Source organism: Procambarus clarkii, chromosome 1 (genome assembly GCF_040958095.1).
Source record: "Procambarus clarkii isolate CNS0578487 chromosome 1, FALCON_Pclarkii_2.0, whole genome shotgun sequence".
Lineage (NCBI taxonomy): Eukaryota > Metazoa > Arthropoda > Malacostraca > Decapoda > Cambaridae > Procambarus > Procambarus clarkii.
The window spans coordinates 44,374,863-44,391,084 of record NC_091150.1 but is presented as its reverse complement, the minus strand read 5'-3'; the positions used below and the strand labels follow the sequence as shown (position 1 = coordinate 44,391,084).

General features: G+C 42.3%; 1 long non-coding RNA gene across 1 annotated transcript in view; it reads right to left on the bottom strand.

Moving 5' to 3' along the window:
* Nucleotides 1-16,222, bottom strand: part of LOC138351050 (uncharacterized) — a 117,171-nt gene that overhangs the window by 35,764 nt on the left and 65,185 nt on the right. The window contains exon 2 of the long non-coding RNA XR_011222350.1: nucleotides 2,161-2,293. This is a non-coding gene — a long non-coding RNA (uncharacterized lncRNA). The remainder of the gene's footprint in view (nucleotides 1-2,160; nucleotides 2,294-16,222) is intronic.

The following is a 16,222-nucleotide window of genomic DNA, read 5'->3' as shown; positions in this document are numbered from 1 at the left end:
CGTGTTCCAGGGGTGTGAGTGGCCCCGTGTTCCAGAGGGTGTGTGTGGCCCCGTGTTCCAGGGGTGTGAGTGGCCCCGTGTTCCAGGGGGTGTGAGTGGCCCCATGTTCCAGGGGTGTGAGTGGCCCCGTGTTCCAGGGGGTGTGAGTGGCCTCGTGTTCCAGGGGTGTGAGTGGCCCAGTGTTCCAGGGGTGTGAGTGACCCCGTGTTCCAGGGGTGTGAGTGGCCCCGTGTTCCAGGGGTGTGAGTGGCCCCGTGTTCCAGGGGTGTGAGTGGCCCTGTGTTCCAGGGGTGTGAGTGGCCCCGTGTTCCAGGGGGTGTGAGTGGCCTTGTGTTCCAGGTGGTGTGAGTGGCCTTGTGTTCCAGGTGGTGTGAGTGGCCCCGTGTTCCAGGGGTGTGAGTGGCCCTGTGTTCCAGGGGTGTGAGTGGCCCTGTGTTCCAGGGGGTGTGAGTGGCCCTGTGTTCCAGGGGTGTGAGTGGCCCCGTGTTCCAGGGGCGTGAGTGGCCCTGTGTTCCAGGTGTGTGAGTGGCCCCGTGTTCCAGGGGTGTGAGTGGCCTTGTGTTCCAGGTGGTGTGAGTGGCCCCGTGTTCCAGGGGTGTGAGTGGCCCTGTGTTCCAGGGGGGTGTGAGTGGCCCTGTGTTCCAGGGGTGTGAGTGGCCCCGTGTTCCAGGGGTGTGAGTGGCCCTGTGTTCCAGGGGTGTGAGTGGCCCCGTGTTCCAGGGGGTGTGAGTGGCCCCGTGTTCCAGGGGTGTGAGTGGCCCTGTGTTCCAGGGGTGTGAGTGGCCCTGTGTTCCAGGGAACACAGTGGCCCTGTGTTCCAGGGGGTGTGAGTGGCCCCGTGTTCCAGGGGGTGAGTGGCCCTGTGTTCCAGGGGTGTGAGTGGCCCTGTGTTCCAGGGGTGTGAGTGGCCCCGTGTTCCAGGGGTGTGAGTGGCCCTGTGTTCCAGGGAACACAGTGGCCCCGTGTTCCAGGGGGTGAGTGGCCCTGTGTTCCAGGGGTGTGAGTGACCCTGTGTTCCAGGGGTGTGAGTGGCCCTGTGTTCCAGGGGGTGAGTGGCCCTGTGTTCCAGGGGGTGAGTGGCCCTGTGTTCCAGGGGTGTGAGTGGCCCTGTGTTTCAGGGGTGTGAGTGGCCCTGTGTTCCAGGGGTGTGAGTGGCCCCGTGTTCCAGGGGTGTGAGTGTCCCCGTGTTCCAGGGGGTGTGAGTGGCCCCGTGTTCCAGGGGTGTGAGTGGCCCTGTGTTCCAGGGGTGTGAGTGGCCCTGTGTTCCAGGGATGTGAGTGGCCCCGTGTTCCAGGGGTGTGAGTGGCCCCGTGTTCCAGGGGTGTGAGTGTCCCCGTGTTCCAGGGGGTCTGAGTGGCCCTGTGTTCCAGTCAGATGGAGTGCGGAGCTGTGTTCATGTCAGCGGAATAGCTATGCATTGTTCCAGGCAGGGGGAAAGACCAATGTACTGTTCCACAAGGAGGTAGAGTGATGTATTGTTCCATAAAGAGGGAGGTTTTGTTCCATAAAGTGGGAGAGGGATGCATTGTTTCAGCAAGAGAGAGAGAGCGATGAGTTGTTCCAGTGAAATTGATTGCAATGTAATGTTTCAAAGTAAGATGTATTGTTCCAATCAGAGGAAGAGCGATGTATTGTTCCAATCATAGGAATAGCGACGCATTTTCCCAGTCAAAGAGCGATGCCTTATTCCAATCAGAGAGAAACGATGCATTTTTTTCTGTCAGGGGAAGTTCACTGTATCGGCCCGGTCAAAAGTAGAGTGATGAATTGTTCCAGTCAATGGGAGAGCCATGCATTGTTCCAGATGGAGAACGGTGCGTTGTTCCAGTCAAAGAGAGAGGGACAAAAGAGGTCAACTGTACCTGTAGACAGAAGTGACGGAAGCGTTCCTGTACCAGAAGAACAACTGTACCTGTAGACAGGGGTGACGGAGGCGCTCCTGTACCAGATGAACAACTGTACCTGTAGACAGAGGTGACGGAGACGTTCCCGTACCAGAAGAACAACTGTACCTGTAGACAGGGGGTGACGGAGGCGTTCCTGTACCAGATGAACAACTGTACCTGTAGACAGGGGTGACGGAGACATTCCTGTACCAGAAGAACAACTGTACCTGTAGACAGGGGTGACGGAGACATTCCTGTACCAGAACAACTGTACCTGTAGACAGGGGTGACGGAGGCGTTCCTGTACCAGAGGACTAGAAGGACAGGGTCAGCTGGATTAGGGGAGGTAACGTCACAGGGGAGCCTGGCCGTGGAGCCCCTGACCGCCGTCACCGCCACCAGCGTCCCTGGAGGAGGAGTGAAGCAGTCTTAGCCCCTGAGGGAACCACGCTGTCCGGGGCTCCTGCTTCAAGTAACATTAATAATTATATCAACATGAACTTCTTAGAGTGAGAATGGTAAGTCAGTTAATAGTTAATGCAATGGTAAAAGTAGTTACTGATGTTTTGGTCTGGCGGGGACACTGTTGTCTGTTAAAAAAAATGGAAATGTTCGTTTGTTCAAAATCGCTAATCTCCGAAAGTTCTTGACCGATTACTTTGAAAGTTTCACACAACGTTCCATTCGCATTCGAGCAGGTTTTTATATACATACTATATAGATGTCACGTCTGTGACGAGAAAAAAAAACTGATTTTTTGAAAAACGGTGTTTTTCATGTGATGGAAATCTTTGATATCTCTTTACCGATTACTTTGAAATTTTGACACAACGTTGCATTCGAATAGGCGCGTGTTTTTATATACCTACTATATACATGCCTCACCTGTGACAGGAAAAAGCACTTTTTTTTTTTTTAACAGCGCCATTTGTTGGACGTAAGAGCAACACACACTCTAATTTCTGTAAGTTCTTCATCGATTGCTTTGAAATTTTGACACAACGTTCCATTCGAATATGTGCGTGTTTTTATATACTTACTATATAGATGCCACACCTGAGACAGGTAAAACCGTGTTTTTTTTTAAACAGCTCCATCTGTTCCACGTAATAGCAACACACACACTATTCTAAATATGTTACGATTGCATTTCAATAATTTCGATTTCTTTGATAAACTGAATTTTCATAGATTTCTATTTATTTTCATTTTGATTTAATTATTTTGTGTGACATTGCGTTGGAATTGAGCTGTGTTGGTTACCATACCGTTCATTTCATGAGTACAAGTTAAAGATGCCACACCTGTGACAGATAAAAACGTGCTTTTTTTTTTTAACAGAGCCATCTGTTGCACGTAAAAGCAACACACGGCATACTAAATATGACACAATTCCATTTCAATGTTTCCGATTCCGAGTTCACTGAGTAAGGACTCATTAAAGGTGAGTCTCACTCCACTGAGTAAGGACTCATTAAAGGTGAGTCTCACTCCACTGAGTAAGGACTAATAGTAAAGCTGAGTCCCACTCCACGGTTGAAACACTTACATTCTACATTAACTATTCAGATCTCTACGTAAGCTGTCAGCCGGGAATTTAAGTGCATGCCACATACCTGCATGAGGAGACTGTCATGTGGAGACTGTCATGGGGAGACTGTCATAGGGAGACTGTCATGGGGAGTCTGTGATAGGGAGACTGTCATAGGGAGACTATCTTGGGGAGACTGTCATGGGGAGACTGTCATAGGGAGACTGTCATGGGGAGACTGTCATGGGGAGACTGTCATAGGGAGACTATCTTGGGGAGACTGTCATGGGGAGACTGTCATGGGGAGACTGTCATGGGGAGACTGTCATGGGGAGACTGTCATAGGGAGACTATCTTGGGGAGACTGTCATGGGGAGACTGTCATGGGGAGACTGTCATGGGGAGACTTTTTATTATTATTATTATTATTATTTTCTACCACAGACGTGGCCTCACATTTACAATGCTAACCAGAATATATTCATTTTCTTCTGTCCTCCATGGACAGGGTGAGAGATTTGTCAAACATACAGTTCAGAGATATATTGAACAACCACAGAAGGTGATTGTAGTGCTTTTAAAATGTTAGGCTAAGCTACATACGTAAATACATAGATATACAGATTTATGAAAACATTAATATGAATTTATAATGGTAAAATGTAATTCTGATCAGCTTTATACTTTATACACCTACATATACCCACACACACATACATACATACATACATACACACACATACGTACACATATATTTGTCTCTTTTACTCTGACAGGGTGAGATAGCTGACAGAGAAATTAGTGTGCAATTAAGAACTTAACCACTGAAGGTGATTAAGATGCTTTTACAAGCTCAGGTTATATAGTTACATTACATGGTTAATCTAGGGTACAAATCCAATATATCATCAAATGTTCCAGTACTCATATAGTAGTTACAGAGTTCAGCATACCTCAGCCCAGGAGGGCGAAAGTCAGTCAATATGGGACATTCTACAATATAATGTTCAAGAGAGTGCATGTTTTCTCTTTCACAAAGTTGACACATTGTGTACTCGACATTTGGGTTTTGAGAAAGCTGCCAGATACGTCTATATCCCAGGCGTATTCTGGCCACTATAACATCACATTGCCGGGTTCTTGCTCTATTAGTCCCATATGTGAATGTCAATGGACTGATGACTGTCAGTAGATGGTTAGACCGCTTAGCGAGTACTTTTTGTTTTTTAAAAATCCCTCTCTCTCCTTCCTTTAAAATTCCTCTAAAAATTCCTTAGGGAATTCTTATGGAGAAAAATATCATCGCTAAGCTACACGTGTTTAAGAATAAAATTATAGTCAGAGGGTGTCCGTTTTCAGATATATATATAAGTGTGAGAAGTAATTGATAATGTCAAACTATAGTTCCTGGACCTGCCTCTTAACGTTTATAGATGTATTTTGCTACTATCAATATAATTTTTCGAGATTTAAAATATAGTTATTGCAGGTGTAATAAATGAGATAAAGTTAGTTCACAGGCTCCAGCTTCTGTCCTCCGCCTTAGTTCTCTCTTGTAAGTTCATTGTTAACAGATCAATTTTTTTTAAGATTATGAGATAATTATATCAAACATAGTAAAGAAGACAAAGTTAGTTACCGAGCTCCAGCTCTAGTCCTCAGCCTTAGTTGTCTCTTTTAACTTCATTTTTAACAGTTCAATTTTCGTAAGAATTCAAACATTGTTATTTCCAACGTAGTAAAATGGATCAATGTAGTTCTCGAGCTCCAGCTCTTGTCTTCCACTTTAGTTCAATGTTCACTAAAACAGTTATTTCGGAACATCTGACCTTATCATTATTCCTTGTCAGTTGTGTTTATCCGATAAACTTGTTTCCCAGATTAAACTACATACATATCAATGTAGGTAAACATGAGTCATATCCACACCCTCAGTAGGGTTTACGAGCCGGCGTGTGTATGTATAAAAATACTCGCGTGTGTAGGATTAGTGTCAGGAGGCTTTTATCCACCCATAATGGGCTTAACATTGTGATAATTGACAGGTCGCACCAAATGAAATAATTATCTCTCTCACCTCCCTCCACTCTCCCTACCTCTCTCACTACCTCTCTCACCCCACAGCTCCCACCACGCTGATATCTTCCCCGTCACATCTCCCTACTTCCCCTGCATCTCACTACCTCACTTCCTCTCCTTTTCACGTAATTTCAGAGATATTTACCACGTGTAATAATAATAATAAATTATTCAATAAACGCTCTTTGCATTCTTACTCAGAGGCCTTTGGTAGTTGTATTATGGGCATGTTCTCCACATGTTCTCTGTGTTCTTCGCATGCTCTTACATGTTTTCTGTATTTCTTTATACCAAATGTACAATTGTTTCAGTTGATACACGAAGAACTGAAAATGGTTATGTTAAAGGACAAAGAATAAGAACAAATTATATCCAAGACAAAGCTAATTATTTAAAGGACAATGTAATATAAATCCCAAAACTAAATATTAGAAAGATATATTTCTTAAAGAACAAATGTGTACTAAATACAAATTTATCATCCAGAACTTTTATAAAATGTGAGAGATTATACAACTTATGAGAGACTTGATGAACTTTAAGTAAAAATGTTCAAAGTGCTGAAAACACCCATCTTTAAGAAAATCTTCTAAAAATGCTTAAATACCCGTTTTAGGAATTATCCCTTGAAATGCTTAAACACCTATTTTTATCAATTATCCCTTGAAATGTTTAAACACCCAACTTTAACATATATCCATTGAAAATGTATAAACACTCAACTTTAACAAAATCGTCTCAAAATTTAACAAATGAAAATATAAGACTGATTGATAAACATGAATATACAACTGACAAGATGTGTAACTTTAATGCTTTGATTGATGAAAAACATAAACATAAAAGTGATGAATGTGAAGACATAGCCTGTTAAATGTATGAAGAATATATGTAAAGATTAAATGTCGTTAATACACATTTCTATATATTATTTGAAAAGCATGAGGATATATAAAATAAGGTTAGGTGGGGGGGGGGGTGTCAGGTTAAGATGTGCATAAAATGTGGATGGATAGGGTACAAGTAAAAATATATGAGATTAAGGTTAGGTTAGAGTTAGTTGCGATAGGTTAAGGTTGGTTGGAATAGGTGAGGGTTGGTTGGGTTAGGTTAGGGTTGGGATGGAAGCAGAACTAACAGAGGGAAAGGGTAATAAGAATGGCTCAGGTTAAGACAAGACGGGTGAAATAGTTTAATGTGCATTTGTGTAATGTTCTGAAATTAGTATTTATGTAAAAGTGTCTTAAGTGACTGTGAGAGTTGAGCTAGTTTGTCTAAGAGTGCATGTGGTCAGTGTTAGTACATGATTTGTATGAAAGTATTTGCATGTTTCTCTAAGTTTATGTAATTTGTGCAAGTTTGAGAGAATTTGTATATTCAAGAGAACATGTGAAAGTTCGAGAAAGCGAGTAAGTTAATGAACTGAAAGTGAATGTGTGTATGAATGAACATGCAAGTCTGCATTTATTAGTGTTTTGAGTATGTCTGTACATGTTTTGTATATAAAGAAGTGTTTGTATGTGTAGTGAAATGAATATTTGTGTGCAAGTGTTTAAGCAAGTGTGTAAGTTAGTGAACTGAGTAATTGGGTAAGTTTTGTAAAAAGTGTGTAAGTGTGTATCAATTTGTGGGTGTAATTGTACATGTTTGCACACATATGTGCATGTTTGTATTTAAGCAGGTGTATGTGTATTTGCAAGTTTGTGTAAGTGTGAATGTGTTGTGCCAGAGTTGTGCAAATTCGCATAAGTTCATGAAAGTAATATAAAAGCGTTGGTTTGTAACTGAAAGTGAGAGTGTTGTCTCGGTATATATATAAATGAAGAGTTGATGCTTCAGAGAGAGAATACGATGCTGCTTTAAATAAGTTATGTGAGTTAGGTGGGTGAGGTTAGGTTAGTTGGGTTAGGTAGGTTTGGTTAGGATATATAAATTGGGGTTAGGTAGGTTAGGTTGGGTTATGAAGGTTTTGTTAAGTTAGGTTTCATAAGTTATGTTGAGTGGGTAATGTTAGGTTAGGTAAGGGAAGTTATGTCAGGTAGGTAAGTTATGTAAGTTAGGTTAAGTAGGTGATGATAGGTAAATTGGGTTAGGTAGTTGAGGTTAGGTAAGTTGAGTTTAGTAGGTGAGGGTAAGTAAGTTGGGTTAGGTTAGGTTAGCTCAGGTAAGTCAGGTTAGGTAGACTAATGCATTGTTGATCAGAGAGTAATTTTAAGATAAAGTGGGCGAGAGAACACATTTTAAACCAGAATCACTAATAAACAGAAATCTAAGTTTGTTATGAAAAGTTGTAGTAGTTACTTAAAGAGCAGTATTTTGTGAGAGTTGACATAAATGATATAGTAAATGCTTTTAACAAGTTTTGTCTAATTAGTTCTTTTGAATTAAGGTAAGTTTTGTCCAAGATATAACATAAAGTTAAGTTACGGAAAGTTATTGTATAAACAAGTTAAATTACAAGAAATGTCTTTGGAAACATTTGTCTTAATAATATATATGACAGAGAAAAAAATACTGCTTAATGGAAATTACATAAATAAGAAAATATAAATAAGTTACAAAGAGTGAGATAAATGAGGTATTTTCATGAGTGACATAATAGAGATGTGTAAAAAAGTAAATGTTATTAACAAGTTTTGACTCAAATGTCTTAGTGAAACTGATATTAAACAAAAGTTAGATATTTCATTAATTTTACATGAAGTAAAATTTGTTTATTAGTACATAAGTCATGAAAACTATTACAAAAAGTTATGCATGTTTAGTTTAATATAATACTTAAAAGTTGTTTGTGATTATATAAAGACATGTCTTAGTAAGTTTAACAGAAATGGTCATTTAAATATGTTACAGAAAGATACCCTAGAATAATTGATTTAGAATAGTAAATGTTACATATGACTTGAAAAACTTACCCCTTGACTGTTGAAGGAAATGCATTCTTAATTAAGATGTGTTATGAAAGATTGTCTCAAATTGTAGGAAGTAATGTCTTAGCATCCTGGAAAGTGTCCTTAAAGGCGTTAAGATGTCCTGGGAAGTAACCTTGAGATACACGAATGTTTTGGAGAGCCTCCTTTAATTCACAAAGATGCTATCATTGTTACATAAAGATGCCGCTAAGAGTACCACTGTTATATTAAATTATCTCGGAACGTATTACTGATGTCTTACAAAGTTTCTTTTAATGCACGAAGTTAACTTGATGAACATCCTTTGATGAATAAAGGTGTCTTAGAGAATATGCTCGATGTCTCTGAGACGATCCTTGTTACATAAATACATTACGGAGCGTGCCTTTTTAATGCATGAAGATCTCTCGGAGCATACAATTGATACACAAAGATGTCTCGGAGAGTATCTTGATGTCTTTGAGATAATCATTGATGTCTGAGTGTATCTTTCTTACGTATAGAAGTCATGGAGTGTGTCTTGGAGAATATCCATGATAGCTCGTAGAGTATCCTTTGATGCATAAAGATATCTCAGAGAGTAACTTTCAATTAGAAATATTATGAAGAAAGATCCCCCTTGACTATTTGATCACTGAATGAAGAGAATCCTTAGTTCAAAAAGGATGTAAAGACGATTCCGTAGACAATTTTTTCAGAAGCATGAAGAATATCTTTAGTTGAGAGCAGTGGCAGCTAGAATTATTACGTTGATAAGAAAAATGCATTAAGAGATTTACTAATAAGTATATATAAAAAGAGAAACATTTTTGCTGATAAAATCTGTAAGTAAAAAAAATTATTTTTAAATGATTAAACAAGTCGTAAAATAACTAAATAATTTTAAATAAAAGTGAATAATTTGTAAATAGATAAATATATTTGTAAGTAAATAAATGTGCTATGCTATGAAAGTTTTCCCTAATCTTATTTGATGATACATAAAACATAAAATGTGGCTTGTTCATACATAATAATGAACTAGTTACTGAATAAAGATGTAACAGAGAAATTTGCACATTTTTGTTCTAAAATAAACAGAGAATATGTAAGAGCAATTGAAGAACACAGAGAACATAAATTGAACTGACTAAGAATATGCTGTGAACATTCTGAGAACAAGACACGAGTAAGAAAAGATGTAACTGAAACAATTGTACATTTGGTATAAAGAAATACAGAAAACATGTAAGAGCACATGAAGAACACAGAGAACATGTGGAGAACATGCCCATAATGCTTCTATCCCCCCCTAGGCCTCTGAATAAGAATGCAAAGAGCGCTTATTGAATAATTTATTATTATTATTACTCGTGGTAAATATATCTGATATTACGTGAAAATGGGAGGAAGGGAGGAAGTGAGGTAGTGAGATGCAGGGGGAGTAGGGAGGTGTGAGGGGGGAAGATATCGGCGTGGTGGGAGCTGTGGGGTGAGAGAGGTAGTGAGAGTAGAAGTGAGAGTGGAGGGAGGTGAGAGAGATAATTATTTCATTTGGTGCGACCTGTCAATTATCACAATGTTAAGCCCATTATGGGTGGATAAAACCCTGCCAGTGATGGAGTTACCACTGAACCCATCCGTGTTGACGACGATGCCAAGGCAGGGATTTTCTCCCATCGTCTGATTCGATGAGGGAGATGTCAAGATCCTTGTGTTGTTTCTTTGTTCTTGATTGCGTATCGGTAGCTGGGGATGGGGCTGCAACTGGTCATTGCTGGGCCATGTTCGATGAGGTGAGGTTTGCTGAGGTAGTTCGCTATGGGGGTTGTTAGTGTCGTTACCAGGGGTGCTGTCGTAGTTGCTGGTGCTGCCAGCAACGAACTTTGTTGTTCGTCATTCTTGCTATGGATGCAGTTTGCATTGAGGTCTGGACTTATTGTGCAGAGGTTGCTTGTGGAGTCTGGAGTAGGTCCGCCGGGACCGACATCTTGGGTAGACCGTTTGCAGCGAGCAGTCTGTTGAGTATCTTCACATATTTTGCGATGTCTGTTCCTGCCAGCGTCTTTGCAAGGTGAATCAGTACCGGGACCAGAGTAGTTGTGGCTGGGATACTGATTCGTTGATTGGTGGGATGGGCTGCCATCGCCTTTGTGCTGGGCCCCCAGTGGGGGCGGCTAGACTGGTGCGGACGTCGTCGTAGCAGAGGAGTTGAGTACCGGTGGGAACGTCGTGGCCTGAATGTTGAAGCTCGCCAACCTAACCGACGGTGCCGATTTCTGAATTTCTTCAGTTCTTGTTGGGCAGTCCTAGGAGACGGCGGTATGTGTTCCTCCACAGTTGATGGCCAGTTACATGGTCGACTGGCAGGCCTTATGGTGATGATTGTCAGTGCCGATGCTACATTTTTCCTCGGAGAGTTCACAGTTTCTGGTGTAGTGGTCGTACTTATAACACTTATAGCATTGGTGTAGCGTTCTTTCTAGATGGTGTTCGGGGTGACTGAATGTCAAGGCATCTGAAGTCGCTGTCCACTGCTTGGGTCGCTGCTGTAGCTGAAGGTCACCTTCAGGGAAGGTCGTAGGTTGTCATCGTCATTGATGACAGTAACTTTGACTGTAGTCAGAGCCGGGCTCCTGATGTTGATGCTTGACAATATGGCGTCAGGGTCCGTGGTGGCGATGAAGATGCTGGTGCGGCTGACAAAATAAGTTCTATCAGCCAGATAGTAACGGGGGAGGGGGGAGGGGGGGACATGATCAGGCTAGAGTCTCGTAGATTGAGTACTTTTCTCCAGAAGAATGTCTAAAGACAAAAGCGAGTATTTTTCTCCATAAGAATTCCTTAAGACCGCACAGAGGAATTTTTCCAAAACAAAAATTACTTGATGAGCGGTCTAGCAGTCTACTACTGTCATTGGGGAGACTTTTAGTGAGAGAAACTCCCGGAGTGTGGACAGAGAGAGAGAGAGAGAGAGAGAGAGAGAGAGAGAGAGAGAGAGAGAGAGAGAGAGAGAGAGAGAGAGAGAGAGAGAGAGAGAGAGAGAGGGGGGGGGGGGGGGGGGCTCCAGGGAGGAGCATGAATGAATATTGTCATTTCCACGCCAGGAAACACGCTCCGCGGGCAACATTTTTTCCCCAGGAAAACCAACACTTCCCCGAGGCAAATATTTATATTCCCAGGTGAACCAACACTCTCCTGGACCCACACTCCAAGTTTTTCCCCAGTCGAGTCAGCGCTCTTAAAGGGGGTAAATATTGAGGTCTTGAGGTGTATAAGAACAGGTGTTCTGTTGTCGAGATAACTTGTTCAGTGTTATTAACCCTTGCCGTTCTCTAAATGTTATCTGTGATTTACTCTTGTGTTCCAATCGTTATGCGTGAATCCCTCCCTGTTCGCCAATCGTTATCTATGATTTCCAGCTGCTCAGTCGCTATCTGTTATTTTCTGCTGTTTTGCAATTGTTAGTTCTTATTTCCTGCTGTTATCCAATCAGGATCTGTTATTTCCTGCTGTTCTCCAATAAGGATCTGTTATTTCCTGCTGTTCTCCCATCACTCTCTGTTATTTCCTGCTGGTCTCCAATCAGGATCTGTTATTTCCTGCTGGTCTCCAATCACTGTCTGTAGTCCAATTTGATTTCTTATATTTTTTTGCCGCGCCCCTCGGTAACAGTGCTTTGATTAGCTGCGCAGTTTAGGCGTTAATGTTCAGCTGAAATATGTTCAACTGTCGAAGCTTTCTTGACTGTAAGTCTGCTGATTCATGTCAGACCTAAAGTCTGTCTACATGTAAGTCTGTCTGTCTCTGTGTTCTATTCTATGTTCAGGTCTCCGTCTAGGTCCTCGTTTATTATATGGAATAAATAATTCCACTATTAACTTAAAATGGAAATTAAAATTAAAATTGAGTAAGTCAAGAATGCTGCCAGAGTCGCTGGAGGAGACACAGGTGCGTGACACATCAGGCCTACGAGGACACTCCTGAAGACACAAGTGTCGGGAACGTCACATGTGTTATTGGGCACCATGGTTCTCTTACAATATCATTAGTACACATTTCTCACCTTAAAAAAAAAAAAGGTTGTTTTAGGCAAACAGGAGTTAGGTTCAGTTACAAGCGTAATTGTTTTACAAATAACCAGTTTAAGACATGAGAGCAAGGAGAGTTCTCCGTTTTCTCTAATCACGCGCTAGCGACTTCAGTAGTAATGCGAGTCTAAGCGCCCAACAACACGGGTGACGCCAGCAGTCAGTCACTAAGACTGTGGGTCAGGTTAATCCCAGTTATTAAGAGTCAGTGAGCTGCTGCATATATAAAGAAAAGTAAAAGTAATTCATGTTTTTCTAATGTAAATTCACAGGTGACCCAAGCAGTCCGAACACTAGCTCAAGCTGTCCAAACACTAGCTCAAGCTGTCCGAGCATTAGCTCAAGCTGTCCAAACACTAGCTCAAGCTGTCCGAACACTAGCTCAAGCTGTCCGAACACTAGCTCAAGCTGTCAGAGCACTAGCTCAAGCTGTCCGAACACTAGCTCAAGCTGTCAGAGCACTAGCTCAAGCTGTCCAATCACTAGCCCAACTGTACAAACACTAGCCCAAGTAACCGTGGTCATTACTAGTGCAATATACACAATGCAATGTACTCACCTAATTGTACTGACCTAATTGTGCTTGCGGGGGTTGAGCTCTGGCTCTTTGATCCCGCCTCTCAGCTGTCAATCAACTGGTGTACAGATTCCTGAGCCTACTGGGCTCTATCATATCTACATTTGAAACTGTGTATGGAGTCAGCCTCCACCACATCACTACCTAATGCATTCCATCTGTTAACTACTCTGACACTGAAAAGGTTCTTTCTAACGTCCCTGTGGTTCATTTGGGTACTCAGTTTCCACCTGTGTCTCCTTGTTCGCGTACCACCCGTGTTAAACAGTTTATCTTTATCTACCCTGTCAATTCCTCTAAAAATTTTGTAGGTAGTGATCATGTCTCCCCTTAATCTTCTGTCCTCTAGTGTCGTGAGGTGCATTTCTCGCAGCCTTTCTTCGTAACCCATGCCTCTTAGTTCTGGGACTAGTCTAATTGCATATCTATGAACTTTTTCAAGTTTCGCTTTGTGCTTGACCAGGTACGGGCTCCATGCTGGGACCGCATACTACAGGATTGGTCTTACATAACTGGTATACAAGGTTCTGAATAATTCCTTACACAGGTTCCTGAAGGCAGTTCTGATGTTAGCCAGCCTCGCATACGCCGCCGATGTTATTCTCTTGATCTGGTCTTCAGGAGACAGGTTTGGTGTGATATCAACTCCTAGATCCTTCTCTCTGTCCGCTTCATGAAGGACTTCATTTCCCATTTTATATCCTGTGTCTGGCCTCCTGTTTCCACTGCCTAGTTTCACTACCTTACATTTACTCGGGTTGAACTTTCGTAGTAATTTGTTGGACCATTCATGCAGTCTGTCTAGGTCATCTTGTAGTCTCATACTGTCTTCCTCCGTCATAATCCTCATAATTTTTGCATAATCAGCAAACAATGAGAGGAATGATTCTATTCTATCTGTAAGATCATTTACATATATAAGAAACAGTATGGGGTCCAAGGACTGAACCCTGCGTGACCCCACTGGTGACGTCTCGCCAGTCTGAGACCTCACCCCCCTCACAGTGACTCGCTGCCTTCTGTTACTTAGGTACTCCCTAATCCAATGGAGTACCTTCCCTTTCACTCCTGCCTGCATCTCCAGCTTTCGCACTAGTCTCTGGTGTGGCACTGTGTCAAAGGCTTTCTGGCAATCCATAATATGCAGTCTGCCCACCCTCTCTCTTTCCTGCCTGGTTATTGTTGCTTGATCGTAGAATTCAATTAATCCTGTGAGGCATGACTTGCCATCCCTGAAACCATGTTGGTGTTGTAACACAAAGTTCCTTCGCTCCATGTGTTCGACTAGCTTTTTTCGTACAATTTTCTCCATCAGCTTGCATGGTATGCAGGTTAGGGACACTGGCCTGTAGTTCAGTACCTCCTGTGTATCCCCCTTCTTGAATATCGGGACTACGTTTGCCGCCTTCCAAATTTCTGGCAGTTCACCTGTTACCAGTGACTTTTTATACACCATGGAGAGTGGCAGGCACAGTGCTTCTGCTCTTTCCATTAGTATTCATCGTGATATTTCATCCGGGCCTATAGCCTTTGTCACATCCAACTCTAGCAAAAGCTTCCTTACATCACCACTGGTAATCTCAAATTCCTCTAGTGGTGCCTGGTTAATTATTCCTTCTCTTATCTCTGGAACTTCTCCTTGCTCTAATGTGAAGACTTCCTGGAATTTCATATTGAGTTCCTCGCACACTTCTTTGTCGTGCGTATCGAATCTGTCTGCCCCTATCATCATTTTCATTACCTGTTCCTTTACTGTTGTCTTTCTCCTGGTGTGGCTGTGCAGCAATTTGGGTTGGGTCTTAGCCTTTCTTGCTATGTCGTTTTCATATTGTCCTTCTGCCTCTCTTCTCACCCTGACGTATTCATTCCTGGCTCTCTGGTAAGCTTTTCTGCTCTCAAGTGTCCTGTTATTTCTATAGTTGTTCCATGCTCTTTTACTTTGTTGCTTAGCTACCCTACATCTCTGATTAAACCATGGGTTTCTCATATGCATTACATTTTTTAACTTTCGGGCCGGGATAAACTTTTCTGCTGCCTCCTTACACTTCTGCGTGATGTATTCCATCATGTCTTGGAACGTCTTTCCCCTGAGCTCTGAATCCTATGTTATATCCGTTAGGAATTTTCTTATCTCCTCGTAATTTCCCTTACGGATTGCTAGCCTTTTGCTTTCAGCTCTCTTTCTCGGGTACTGTAGCCCTTCTTCGACCAGATACTCAAACGTCAGTACACTGTGGTCGCTCATTCCTACTGGGGCCTCGAAGTCTCATATACACATCATCCAATGTGTATATGATAATAGTAATTCGGACCATTACTAGTGTACTGGGGTCATTACTAGTATACTACGGTCAATACTAGTATATTGTGGTCATTACTAGTGTACTGTGGTCATTACTAGTGTACTGTGGTCATTACTAGTATACTACGGTCATTACTAGTATATTGTGGTTATTACTAGCATACAGTGGTTATTACTAGTGTACTGTGGCCATTACTAGTGTACTGGGGTCATTACTAGTATACTACGGTCATTACTAGTATATTGTGGTCATTACTAGCATACAGTGGTTATTACTAGTATACTGTGGCCATTACTAGTGTACTGTAGCCATTACTAGTGTACTGTGGCCATTACTAGTATACTGGGGTCATTACTAGTGTACTGTGGTCATTACTAGTATAAAAGCTTTACTAGTCTACTATGATCTTTTCTATTATAATACAGACATTACTAGTTTAGTATGATACTATGGGCATTACTAGTGCACTTTGTCCAATACTAGTTAGTTCACGCGAGGCCTTCCTTCATGACCCGGCAGATGGAAGGGTAATAATTTCTAATTAATCATATTTTTTTTAAATAATAATAATTATAATAATAATTGTTGTAATTAATAATTGTTACTCTTCCATCTGGTGGGTCATGAAGGAGGCCGGCCTCGGGTGAAGGAGGACTGTGACGATCTCCGTCAGGAACCCGTAGGTGCGAGACCGGGACGTCCACCTCCTGGGGCTCGTGCGGCCCCCAGGCTCTGCTTCAGGAGGCTGGGGTCGTTCTTGCCCTTGCTGGGGTGGTTCTTCTCCAGCCCCGACCACGGCGGTCTCCGGGTTGGAGTCCCTGTGTCTTCTTTTACCAACCTCGAGGTCAACTCCGGAGCTGGAGC